Source organism: Rhyacophila brunnea, unplaced genomic scaffold (genome assembly GCF_057557595.1).
Source record: "Rhyacophila brunnea isolate RB1 unplaced genomic scaffold, BYU_Rbru_1.0 scaffold_23, whole genome shotgun sequence".
NCBI lineage: Eukaryota > Metazoa > Arthropoda > Insecta > Trichoptera > Rhyacophilidae > Rhyacophila > Rhyacophila brunnea.
Window position 1 is genome coordinate 30,566,143 of NW_028232893.1, and position 14,158 is coordinate 30,580,300.

The window sequence follows — 14,158 nt, forward strand, 5'->3', positions numbered from 1 at the left end:
AAATTTGTAGTGCTCCACTTATCCGTATGTTTTTTTCAATATTTTTAATTTTTTTTAATAGTCCTAAAATCCAATGAACATATTGTAAGTATTTAACACTGCAACACAGGAATCATTTCAAATACGACAAGACTGCCGAGGGATAAATATAACCTCACGTTTTTTGACAGAAGAGGCAGATAATGGAAGACGATTTGCTGTTGGTAATTTTGTTTAATAGAATTAATAATGAAAATGACGAATAATAAGTAAACTACTTACTTTTTTTATTTTTTAACATTTGTCTACATATAATACCGATTAAAACGTTTTACCCGGAGCGGAGCAGACCATGGATCGGACCTGGAGTGGAGCAACTTACTCAAAAAGGGTCCGCTCCAACCCTCTGTATATAATTATTGATTTCATATCAATTTTAGCCTGTAAGTACGTAATATTAGGGTGAACTAATATACCTTCTTAAAGGCTGCCACTTTGTACCGCAGTCGATGCATTCAATTCACCGATTATGCATTATACCTAAACCTTGTTTATTTGTTTTAATATATAATATATATTTAATGACATTTATCATTACTTAATTTTGTTCCCCAATACTTTACCTAGTTCCGTTGTTTATGAGATCTTTAAGCTCAAATTAAAATGACAGATTCTCAGACAAACGCCTGGTCCGGTCGTGAAAAGTCACTTTCGAGTCGTTCCCTGGAGTCGTAATCGAATTGGAACAATTCCTATTTTTTTAAGATTACCGAGAACATACGAAAATATCCGAATTAACCTCGAGCTTCCAAGTGTTTCCAAATTTCAAGTTATTCACATTTATATTTTTATAAAAATCGTTGTTTTTTAAACTAAATATAAAAAATATTAAAACTATGAATGAGTCAAAAATCTCTCGCATAGAAAACTAAATAAACTAAATTTTAATAATAAATATGACCATAAAATATATGTAATAATAAGATGGGGCTTGACAAATTCACATTTTCTAACATTTTTTTACAATTGTAAGTTTGTCTTTGACTATATTAATAAAACATATTTTGCTTTTTAATGTTTTCAGGTACATATGTGTCGCTACATTTCAAAATCAGCTTAGTCCACCTTTAGGTATTTTTGACTTTTTTTGTGAATTGCTGAAGAAGTACTTCTTTCTAACATTTCTGCATTATCAAAATGTAGGATTTATTAATTTTAAATATTCTATAATCTAAATAATATAAACTTTCACCCTTATGACTGTGTATTTGAGAAAACAAAAAGCTGTTTTTCTCCTATTCATATATTATGGACTTGGCTGATTTTGAAATCTAGCGACACATATTTATTAATTAATACAGTTAAATTGTAAATTATCAAAAAAATGTCTCAAATTGCAAGCTTCGTATTTTTCCTCTAGGTGCCTCTGGTAGGTAAAGACATCGCCTTAATGAAGGCTGTCTGACTTTATTCATTATTTTAACAGACGAAATAACATAATACCCTAGTAAATACAATTATTGGTTACTTGTCTAAATTTTATTTGTTGCTTTAGTTATAATTATTGACACTAGCAACTTAGCGTATATTATTAACCAATCAAATCAAGCGTCAACATGATTGAGTTGGTGGCTTAATTGTTCTATCTAATTGATATTTAAAGTCGACGATTGCACACGACGATCTGTTATGCACAAAATCAATAAGTAGATAAGAGATTCTAATTAGAGAAACCGCAACTTCCTGTGATAAAGATAGCATCCTCTGATATCAATAATATTGTCAATTTAAATATTGATTCATTCTAATTAATTCCAGAAAACCACAAAACAATAAAATATGTTATTTGTGTTTGATAATTAGAAACTTCTAGAACATTATTCTTTTTCATATATGAACAATTGCACACGTAATGAGACTGTTAGTTCTCCGTCGACCATTGTCTCTCTAGTATGTAAGTTGGCTTTCTGTCAATTGTAATAAATCTGTATTACTGTAATTTATCTCCGTTTAATAAATCAAACATCTATCAAAAGTTCTTCTATTTTAATTTGATATCTCCTGTGAACATTTCCGCTCTCTTTCGCTATTCCTGACAAAACAAAAGAGACTTTAACAGAATCCTATTTTCATAGTCCTCTGTATAATAATAATAAAATAGCAAATAATACCTTACAAGTATAAAGACTATTTAAATTCGTAAATTACGAAACCTAAAAGTACTAATTAAAGTGATTAACTATCTTACTTAAACTACTCCACTTTTTGGGGACGTAACAGATCGTTGAATCTGGTTGAGTCTACGAGTCTGCTGGTGTAATGATGGCCGAGCGACAACGACTAGGGTTCAAGTCACGGGTTTGACAAAAAAATCACATGTCTTTCAATGTGCGATTGGAGTCAATATACGGACATTATGTTGAGCTATGTAGACTAACATGCATTTCCAGTAAAAAACAAAAATCTATTAATCCAAGCTCCACTCTGTGGAGGCCAATGATCAGTCGGGCAGTCAGCATGTTTTTTTTATACTTGGGGTTTATGGCCTGACCGTCGTAAAGTGCCCTATATTAAAATCTTAAGCCTTTCGGTCATGGAGAAACTAAACTCCGACAAACTAGTTGCTGATAGAACTCTTAAACTGGCCAATGACTGATGTTTCGCACACGGTGCTACTGAAACCCACTTGAAATTTTAATCAATCTCATAACCTCAATCTATCAAAATGAATATAAAATATTATAATATATAGGTATACAAAATATAAACGGGAATATTCTGGCAGCCTGCAATTATTATACAGGCAAGCCAAAATTTTAAATTAGAAATCAGTTCATCCATCTTTAACGTTTGACGTCTTGACTTGTTATAGCTAAATTGCTTGTTCAGTTCAGTTCAGTGCTACCAATTTTGGTAAGAAAAGATGATTTTTCATCGAATCTACTGATATTGGCACCACTGTTTTATAGGGGATTGGAAATTGAGAGACTGGGAGACCAGCATTTCACGTCTCTTCAGTTTAGTCCCAAACGTTTTGAAATAGAAATTCCAGTCTTGCCGTCAGCGAGCCACCATTGGAATACATTAGCTAGATACTGGCTGGAATTTTAGTTTCAGACTCGTCTTTTTTGAGTATTCTCGTGACCGGAAGGCCTTAGTCCATGGCGATGGCTTTTACGTTTCACCTTTTTTTGGTCAAATACGTGGCAATGAAGCTCATAATATGACCGATGGTGGTGAAATCAGAATGAAAGGGCCTTCATACAGCAGTAGATTGATCTAGCTAGACTAGATTGATTGATTGACTGATTTCCAACCTTTTTTGTATGGCAGGGCTACGCCGACGTGCAACCGCTCGTCCATTATGGGTATAGAATAGGCCCCGTTAAACTTTGTGTTTAACTTATTGCCAAAAAGGTTTCAAGTTGTATTTTTTTGCTCAAGATTTTACGAATTCTCGCGGAGACCCTGGCACAGCTCGCAAAGCCCCAGTGTTCTGTGGAACACTGTTTTTTTTTTTTTTTTGAATTATTAATAACCATATCCTTGCTTTTTCGTACTAGGTGGTTGTTAGTAATTTTGAACAATCACAAACATCCAGGCTTTGAGAAAAACACATAAAATGTTTTTTTTGTCATGACCGGGAATCGAACCCAGACTCTCGGGTAGAAGACCAGCGCCTTATCCACTGCACCACGAGAGCCGCCTGTGGAACACTGTTGGGAATCATTGCTAGAATCTAGGCTGATAATTGAATAATCAATCTTAACTGAATCTCTTGGAGATTCACGCTTGCCAGGTAGTTATCCATTATGTAAATTAATTATAATAAGTACTTATACAAGACTAAAATATTTTCGAGAAAAAAAATAACCAACGTCAAATTTGACAGCTGAGTTTTGACGTAAAAATGCGAGGGTAAACTGTTCAGGTGTAGCTACCAATCTAACGAGAAATAGTTTTTGTTCAACCATAATAGTAGAATCATTATGCTTATTTTAAATCAATCAAAAGCAATGATCAACGCGATCTAATCGTTGCGTGTAATTGCTTATAGTGTGAAGACGATTGGTCACGACGGTCGGCGCAGATCGTTGGATCTGTTGGAACTTCGCATCGGTTGGTGTAATTATCCCATTACGTCTTACACATCGAGATATGCGCATAAAAAGAATGACAGTTTTGAGGGGTTTTTAGCTACATTTATGTGTTATTATAATATATTAATAGACAGTGACGTCCCTAGATAAAATTCCGCCCCTTGGCAGCGCCAAAATGCCACCTTATCTTTTATACATTATTTTCAGCATCCTTTCATGAGTCCAATATCTATGTAATGTGTTGTATGGATACATTACTAACAAAATATCAGACTAATTATTCGCAAATCTGCACGTGTCGTTTCTGGTCACCAAGGACGTCGAAGAGCAACGGAAGTAAACTAGATATCACAGTCAATTCAGTGAGCTGAATTTTTTAATGGAAAGATATTTTCGTTATTACTAACTTTGGATAACTTCTATATTATATTTCAAATGATTTTCCGCGATTTGCCGCCCTTCGAGTAACTGCCGCCCCCAAGCGACGCTCAATCTGCCTACCCCTACGGGACGTCACTGTTAATAGAAAGAACTCAGCTATTTTGACCATTGCTTAAATTGAATATAATTAAAGTTATTTGGTCAATTTGAACATTTCAAAGAGTAAATGTTGTGCATTTCAAAAATGGAGATAAGCCCTTTTGCTTCTTACCCACTCAATTACGTCAATAGTATGAACATAAAGCATAATAAAATCGGCGCATGTAGGTACATTTAATTGAAATTGACACACATTTATTTGAAATAATTGTTGTACATAATATTATTGATCATTTTTTATGGTAAATGTAAAAAATCTAATTTTCCTTCAATATTTTCAACTAATTCTTTAACGTGAGAGAAGACATCGCTTATCGTTTTATTGTCTGTCTTAAAAAGAAATATTTATGAGACATCTGTGTTAAATCAGAGAAAATCATTGGCCGTTGGATCGACGAGATGAGATAATAGGTATGTGGGAATCAGAGAATAAATAAGTAATGAGATCTGCGTTACCTTCTGTGTATGGTAGTAACAACTTATAATATTCTCGAATGTGTGGAAATATGTGATAAATTTGTTAACCGTGTTAAAAGTTAATATTATGTTATGTTCAGTGTTATGTCTTCCACTGTGCCAGTATCCTAGAGCCTAGAGCCTAGACAAGTGTCTATAGATGGATGTATATTTGATGAAAGTTAGTTCGCAGTAAAAGTTTGTTCGCAGAGTAAAACTAGGCTGGAGTGCTTTTGGCCGCCTGAATAATGTCTTCAAAAGTGACCTTCCACTGTGCCTAAAGCGCAAAGTGTTCAACCAGTGGGTGCTTCCCGTGATCACATATGCGTGTGAAACATGGACCCTAAGTAAAAGAGAGATCCAGAAACTCAGAGTAGCACAACGTGGTATGGAGAGGTGCATGCTGGGCATAACGCGAAAGGACAAAAAGAGGAATGAGTGGACAAGGAAGCAAACAAGGGTTTGCGATGTAATAGAGTTTATTAAAAGCCTTAAATGGAGATGGGCTGGACACATAGCTCAAACAAGAGACAATCGTTGGACAAATCTAGTGATCTAGTGGTATCCAAGAAGTACAAAACGTCCGCAAGGTAGATCTAGAGGCTGCTGGATCGATGAAATGATAAATTCTGCGGAAATACGTGGGAACGCAATTCACAGGACCGATAGAAGTGGAAGCAGCTTGAAGAAGCCTTCATCTAGTAGTGGATAGATTCAGGCTGATGATAAATATGGCAATGTTGACAGGTGGTACCGCCACCCTAGTACTTAATATGATATATTGTTAATGATTTTTATGGCCGCGGGAGGGACGGGATTAACAAAATCTAGACGATGTCACTGACTTCCGGATACATTCCCTGTACCCAGACATTCGACACTTTGAGTATAGCATTATTTTATGGTAATCAACACTGAAAAAATTGCGCCCCAGGCGACATTTTAAGTATAGACAGTTAACTTTGTTAAGAAAGCGAACGAAAATACGGCTCTCAACTAGATTGGGAGAGGAAATAATATTGTAATATTATATTGATAGTCAATAAATTTTAATCACATAGGAAGGTGGCTTGACAGCATCGAATCATCCAGGTTACGATTCTCAGTCATGATTTCCCGAAAAAGAAGAAGCACTAATATTCCATTCACCTAAATATTTTATATTTTTTTCGTTTCTGAGGGTGGTCCGGACACGACGACCTCCTACCCTTTTGCGTGCCTGCCTGTGATTACTTGCATACAAAATTGGTAATTCCAAGGATGTATATTTCAATTGTATGGTTTGGTCATCATTGCGTAAATATGGCGACTGGTTTTGAATTTCTATCATATGATGCTCAAATTTTATTGGAAGATTGCGTCTGGCCCGATCGTCTGCCACGATCGCCAAATTCTATTATCTATTGTTTTCCGGGATCGTGAGCAAATTGGAACCAATTCTATTTCCGTCTGCGACGATTCACGAAGATTCAAGCAAAGATTGCCGAGAACGTACGAAAATATCCGAAGATACCACTCGCTTGCGAGGTCAAGTTTGACAGCTGAGTTTTGACGTAAAATTGCGAGGGAAAACTGTTCAGTGTAGCTAACGATCTAACGAAGATAATAGTATTTAGACAAACTTTACAATATTTTTAGTAATAGCAACACTATGTTTATTTTATCATAAGCAAGGATCAACACGATCGATTTGTTTCGTGTAATTGTTTATAGTGTAAAGACGATTGGTCACGACGGTCGGCGTAGATCGTTGGATCTTTTGTATCTGCGCGATTGTTGGTGTAATTATGCCATTACGTCTTACACATTGAGATATGCGCATAAAGATAATGACACAGTTTAGAGGGGTTTTTCGCTACATTTATGTTTTATTATACTATATTCACTGTACTCAGCTACTTTTACCATTGTTTAAATTAAAAATAATTAAAGTTATTTGGTCTAATTTTAACATTTCAAAGAGTGACTGTTGTGTATTTCAAAAATGGAGAGAAGCTTTTTTGCTTATCACGTCTGGTTGGGCCATTTATATTACCATTCCACTACTTATCTCCTCACACACCTCCAAATCCCCAGTGTTATTGTCACCAAACAATCAATAAGCAATTACGGGTCATGAGATACGGTATTACAAAGAACATTCAATTGCATCTCGATAGCGGGCGTGAGCGCGCTTCTAATAGCTTTCCGTCGCTTAAGTGATTGACTTAATAGATAGAAACTCATTCAGAATCTATCATCATCATTCATACACCCTCACATATAATCCATAAAACTGTGTCACAAAGTGCGTGAATGTACGAACCGGGTGACCCAAGACAACAATACCGATACTCGAGTTAAAGTTGAAACCAGACCACGGAGCCATCATACATCATTACAAAGGTCAGTGTCTGGCATTCTGTTCCATCGCCCCTTCCCCTAGATCCGACCTCCTCATCTTCCCTCAAAGTAATTACAGTTCACTAAAAGGCTCAACCAACGTCAATAGTATGAACATAAAGTATAATAAAATCGGCAAATGTAGGTACATTTCATTGACATTGGCAAACATTTATTTGAAATAATTGATGTACATAATATTGATCATTTTATGGTAATTAATCAAGTGAAAAACGAAATGGTTCTTCAATACTTTCAACATTTCTTAAGAGGAAATCACTTCTTGTTTCATTGTCTGCATATACGAGTACGCCGATCTGAAAACACATATGAAACATCTGTGTTAAATCTGTGTTAATTCTGTGTTAAATATGTGTTAAATCTGTGTTAAATCAGGGGAAATCATTGGCCGTTGGATCGACGAGATGAGATAATATGTACGTGGGAATCAGAGAACAAATAAATAACGGGATATACCTTCTGTCATCTGTGTATGGTAGTAACAAAACGAGCTATAATTATTCTCGAATATGTAGAAATATGGAATAAACTTGAACGCGTGTGAAAAAATATTTCAATTGTTACTTTGTTAATAATTGTCACGTGGGCGCGCATACAGAAAAATGGTATGGAGAGAGTTTTAAAAAATCCATTCTTCAATAAATATTTGCCTTGATTTATCTATCTTGCAGAGGGAGACAATGAAAAAACGTATTAAAAGGGGAAAGATATGTGAAAATATATGTGAATGTGTGTGAGAGAGGGATAATGAAATAATATATTATAAAGATGGGAATGTTGACAGGTAGCACTCCCACTCCGGTACTTAATATAATATATTTTTATATATTTTTATAGCCGCGAGAGTGACAGAATTTACAACATCTAGATGATGCTACTGAATTCCGGATATATTCCCTATACCCAGACATTCCACACTTTGAGTCTAGGATTATTTTATTTAATGGTAATCGACACTGAAAAAATTGTGCCGCAGGCGACATTTTAGATTGGTAGAGGAAATAATATTGTAATATTATATTGATAGTCAATAAATTTTAAGGACATAGGAAAGTGGCTCGACAACATCGAATCATCCAGGTCACGATCCTCAGTCATGATGTCCCGACAACGAAGAAGGACTAATATTCTATTCACCTAAATATTTTATAATTTTTTCGTTCCTGAGGGTGGTCCGGACACGAAAATCCTCTAACCTTTTGCGTGCGTGCTTGTGGTTATATGCATACAATATTGGTAATTCCAAAGCTTTATATTTCAATTGTATGGTCTGGTCGTCACTGTCTAAAATTCTGCTTCAAAATATTGTTCTGGCGTAAATATGACGACTGGTTTTGCATTTCTATCATATTATGCTCAAATTACATTGGCAGATTGCGTCTGGCCCGATCATCTGCCACGATCGCCAACATCTATTATCTATGGTTTTCCAGGACCGTGAACGATCGTGAGCAAATTGGAACCAATCCTATTTCCGTCTGCCACGATTCACGAAGATTGCCGAGAACGTACGAAAATATCCATAGCTACCGCCGCTTGCAAGGTTAGGTTTGACAGCTGAGTTTTGACATGAAATTGCGCGGGAAAACTGTTCGGTGTAGCCACCAATCTAACGAATAAATAATTTTCGGTAAACCTATATTTTTATTAATAGCAACTATATGTTAATTTTAGGCCAATGAAAAGCAAGGACCAACGCGATTGAATCGTTGCGTGTAATTGCTTATAGTGTAAAGACGTTGGTCACGACGGTCGGCGCGGATCGTTGGATCTGGTTGGATCTGGTTGGATCTGGTTGGATCTGGTTGGATCTGCGCATCTGCCAATGTAATTAAGCCTTTACTGTGTAAGGAATGCAGCAGAATCGAACGGCTTTCATCCAACATTGGGGCTGATAATGGTGACACTGTTAATGACATAAGTAGGTACATAATGTATAATAAAATTGGCATATGTCCATTTTCTTGGTAAACATTTATTGACAATAATAAATTGTTCTACATTTTTTGGTATTAACCAATGTTAAGTAATATCCCTTTGATCCCCTTTTCAATTTTTTTCTCAGCATCTAGAGTGAGAGAGGTAGTGTCGATAACTGCTTTCGTTGCGATTCCTCCAACACCACCTACATATGTGCCCAACTGAAAAAAAATGCAAATACTTATTAACCATATGTACTTAATTTTTCGTAGTTTCGGACCAGGCCGCTTTAGGGGTGACAGGTGTAGTGACGAAACGCCCACGGTGGCCGCGCGGCTTAAGCGTTGGACTATAACGCCGTGGGTCCCAGGCTCGAATCCTGGGTCTGGCAAGTACACATATTATTGTTTTTCAATTTGTGTGTGTCAGGGTATATACCTAATAGGTTGAGCAAGTGGCTGACATCATTTTTCGTATAAAAAAAAACAACATCTGTCAATACAAACCTCTACTCTGTGGAGGCCCATATGATCCTATTAGGATCGGACATGGTCGAAAGAATATCGGCTATTTAAAATTTGTTTGCCGCTGGCTTCCTAAACCGACAAGAACCGCGTTTTATTTAGACATGAATTTTATCTCAGTACTATACAACCCAAAGAGGTTGGATGGTCTTTAATATACGACCATATTTCCGATACAGCATTTCACAGTGAAGTGTGATACGGCGAACTGCATACGTAAAAATTTCCGGACACGATATTATGAACCAATCAAATCAAGTGTCAACATGATTGAGTTGGTAGCTGAATTGTTCCGTGTAATAATTGCTATTGAAAGTCGACGATTGCTCACAACGATCGTTGTATCTGGTTTGGTCTGCAAATCTGATGTTCTAATTAGGAATTAACAACTATGATATTAGTTATTATTGCAGTTGTTGTATAAGTGTCCCATTATCTAATTTATAACAGGCACCTACCTACCTAATGTTCAATAAAAACATGTCATTGTTAAATGTCATGATAATTATATCAAATTTATGTAATTCTGTTTTCCCGGAAGTTAGACAAACATCCGATAGATGACAATGGCAGCAAATCGGTGTGTAAGTCACCTACAATTAGTTATCTATCGCATTTTGTAATACTTAATTAAAACCAATCATTATAAATTCAACATAACATTGTTGATCTGTTGTCCTCTAATGTGACAAAATTTAAATTTGACAGGAGAGACAAAAACAGCTTTATAAGCACAAAAAATAAGTAAGTATGTCTTTGAAGTTCCTTTCTGAATAATTTGATTGGTCTGGTGGAGGTAGGCTGTTAAGATCCGACATAAATAGTGCACACTAAACTTTGTTAGTCATACTTATTTATTTTCATTCAACTAAGAATATAAATTTCAGATGGTGCTGATTAATTTTTAAAATTCAATTCAACCCAGCCTAACCCAAAACCGTAGTAGCTTAGGTATGCTGTATGCAATCCGACAAAGATAGTGCACACTTTTTCAGTCATACTTATTATTGTTTTCGTTGAATTAAGAATAGGTACATATTATTTCAGATGTGGTTAGTTAGGTTTTTTTTAAATTCATTTAGCCCTGCCAAAACCACATTTTAATCGATATAAAATATTGTTTTATCTAAAATTATGTATGGTTTAATGGCAGAATTTTTTCGAACAATATTTCGTAGTTGCTGTCAAAAGTTGGTAAGTCGATAAAGAGACTCCCAAACTTATTTCACATAGTAAGGAAAAATGTTGAAGTAAAAAAGATATGATGCTTAAATTGTGAAATTATTTATTAAAATTAAGCATTTACTATTTATTAGCGATAGGTAATGGAGGGCTGGGTGTTTGTGATTGTTTCACTTATATTACTACCTACACTACACTACTTTCACTACATTACTGACATTGGGTCTCAGGGTCTGATGTAAGTAATGCAAAAGAAAATTGTATATAAAAAGAAGAAAATCGTGGGGTTGCTGCCAAAAGATGGTAAGTCGATTATTTAAGTATTTTGAGTTAACAACGGATTATGCATCTATTATATAAATTAGTATGCTAGAAAAAAAATTGATGTCATCCGATATATATAAAATGCACATAAAGCATAAAGAGATTAACACTATGCCTGATTTTAGAGGGTATGTCAAACTTTCAAATTGTAATTAAGTACTTTATAACATGATTTAGAAACATACCATCTTTTGGCAGTATATTTATTATGATATAATATTATCTCAGGTCAGAACCAACTTCTAGTGGTCTTATAACTATCAGTTGGCTTGGGATTATAGAAAAAATAGTATTAAGTTATCACTTACCACTTAACTGAGAGTCATAGATATGTGTCAGTCGAACCCTAAAGTCGAATTCTAAATTTAAATTACTAACTAACTAAATATTAATTATATCATGGTTTGTAAACGTTTTCCACCACAAACCTTAGTTAGTGCACGTCGTACAAATTGTATTTGTATGCAAATTCTCACGGTAGATGCCAGTAGACAAGCACTGATCCACTTACTTACATGGTGGGTATCTTTTTGCCGCGCTCATGAAAAAAATAGCGTGCTGTTCTTAGCGCGCTATGTAAAACCATATCCAGGCGCATAAGTCCCTAAGACACTCCAACTTTAGGAGGCCAATTTCGGCATCTTATAGCAGGAAGTAAATCAATGGGAAAAGGGCAATGGCCCAGAATGAAACCATTTAAAAAACGGTTAAACATGCTTAATTAAGTCGGGGTTAAATTAGAAACTCTGGGAGAATGGGACAACCAGGCGCCAAGACAACTGGGCACCGCTCTATCCAATAAAATAAATAGGCATTCGTTACGATTTTAACTAGAAAGTAGACGAGGAATTTTAATCAGTTTCTATCTACTACTTGGTAGTTTTAATCCATTTTCGCTCGCTCGCATTCTCTCTTAACAAAATGTTTTTTATAGGTAATTGAGAATGGTCATGCCTGAGGTTTAATATAAAAATAAAATAACTCTCTTCTCGTTGTAACTTAAACATATACACAATTAAATCATTAATAACAGGTGCATATTTAAAATCTCACCAAGTATTAAATAATAATATTACCTAAATATGTATTTTAAAAGTACCTATAATTCACGAACGTCTATTTATTTTTGAATTTCATTCGATTATGTGGCGACCAGTTGTCCCGGCGACGAATCGTCCTAGACTCCAACTCTGGACAATGTTTATATTACCAAATCAATCCAGATGGTTCTGCATCGCGCTCTTAGTGCTGATGCAGGAATAGTGAAAGTAAAATTCTGGCCGTCAGAGCCAGACTATCTTAAATCATTTTTTTCCGAAAATAGGTATAAGTTAAGTATAGGTATATAGAATTTGTACCAAAATTATCATATTTCTGAACATCGTTATTCAGACTTTAAATACCTATATTCATGACAGAAACCCGAAATTTTAAAATATAATACCTAAAGCTGTACTTATGTAAAATTTTAAAAAAACTCAAATTGTGTTTTGCCGAAAGTGTTTGTTTTGTAGATAAGATAATCTGGTTCTCAGGTACCTACACAATTGTATTTATTGGATTTACCTCTTTCAATGCGTCCCCTGCCGATGTCTCCTGGTAGGCGTGGCGCTTCACCACTCCACCACAGCTTTCCTATGGAAAAAATCTTACATTTAAAACTTTTGTAACTGCAATATTAAACGGATAACAAGGATAATCAATATTAATATAACGCGTTACCTTGATGTGGTGATAGACAGACCATATTGATGGATAAGTAATTGCTAGACAAATCTTATTATAAAACAGTAGCCAATAAATATATTAAAAAAGACAAGATAATAAAGTTTAACGGAAGTACGTGACAACGAGATGAGTGGAGACAAAAATAAGATAATATGTAGAGGTTTTACCCAACTCTACAACTGACACAGTATTGTCTATGCTCATGTTTAGAGCATGTGGCATAGACAATAACGAGTCGGAATTGACAGTTGTCTAGAGATCTTAAATATATGTATATGTAGAGGTTACAAGGGCACTCAGCCCTTTTCCAATTAGTAAGTTAAAAGAATCAGGATATCATAGTTTAATATAACTTCATGCTAGCTAATGTATTTATGCCATATAAACGATATAAAATACCAACGCGTGTTTTCATTCAACACTGCCCATACAAAATTACATGTCACATACAAAAGCAACCGTCTAAATACAAGATAATAGCTAGGGTAGTTGACTAAATGAATAACAACTACTCCCCTTATGGAGGCACTCCATTGGCGAGCCAAAAGTTCGAGGATAGTAAATCGTCCAATCTATCTGCTGCTGAACAACGAACGAATAAAAAAGTCGAGCTGTCAAAAGTCAAAAGTTGCGATTATCGTAATGTCTTCCGATAATCCTAAAATTTTGTGTTATTGATACGAAGACTTGCATAAAGTAATATAACATTGAAAACAACACAGATTTTACGTTTTCTTTTAAGAATTTCATAAATCAAATAAAAAAAATATTAATAAATCTCTCGTTTTCTAATGTCTAAATTAACAAATTAATCAATAAAAATGTTTAGAACAATCACAGGATTTTTTCGATCCGAATGATTGTATATTAATGTGTATCAAATTTACGTAGTGATTGACGGACGAATTCTAGCAACTCGGAGAGTAAAATATCACACATGTTGGAAATCCAATGAACCTGGTCTGCAGACTTAAAAGTCCGCAGATTCAGGGTGCTCCACGC

At 35.0% G+C, this 14,158-nt stretch overlaps 1 long non-coding RNA gene across 1 annotated transcript; it reads right to left on the reverse strand.

Moving 5' to 3' along the window:
* Positions 1-9,511: 9,511 nt before the first annotated feature.
* Positions 9,512-13,283, reverse strand: LOC147069852 (uncharacterized). Its single transcript, XR_015071177.1, has 3 exons — positions 13,151-13,283; positions 12,995-13,063; positions 9,512-9,619 (listed from the first exon to the last, which is right to left on the reverse strand). It is a non-coding gene; the product is annotated as an uncharacterized LOC147069852 (long non-coding RNA).
* Positions 13,284-14,158: the final 875 nt, after the last annotated feature.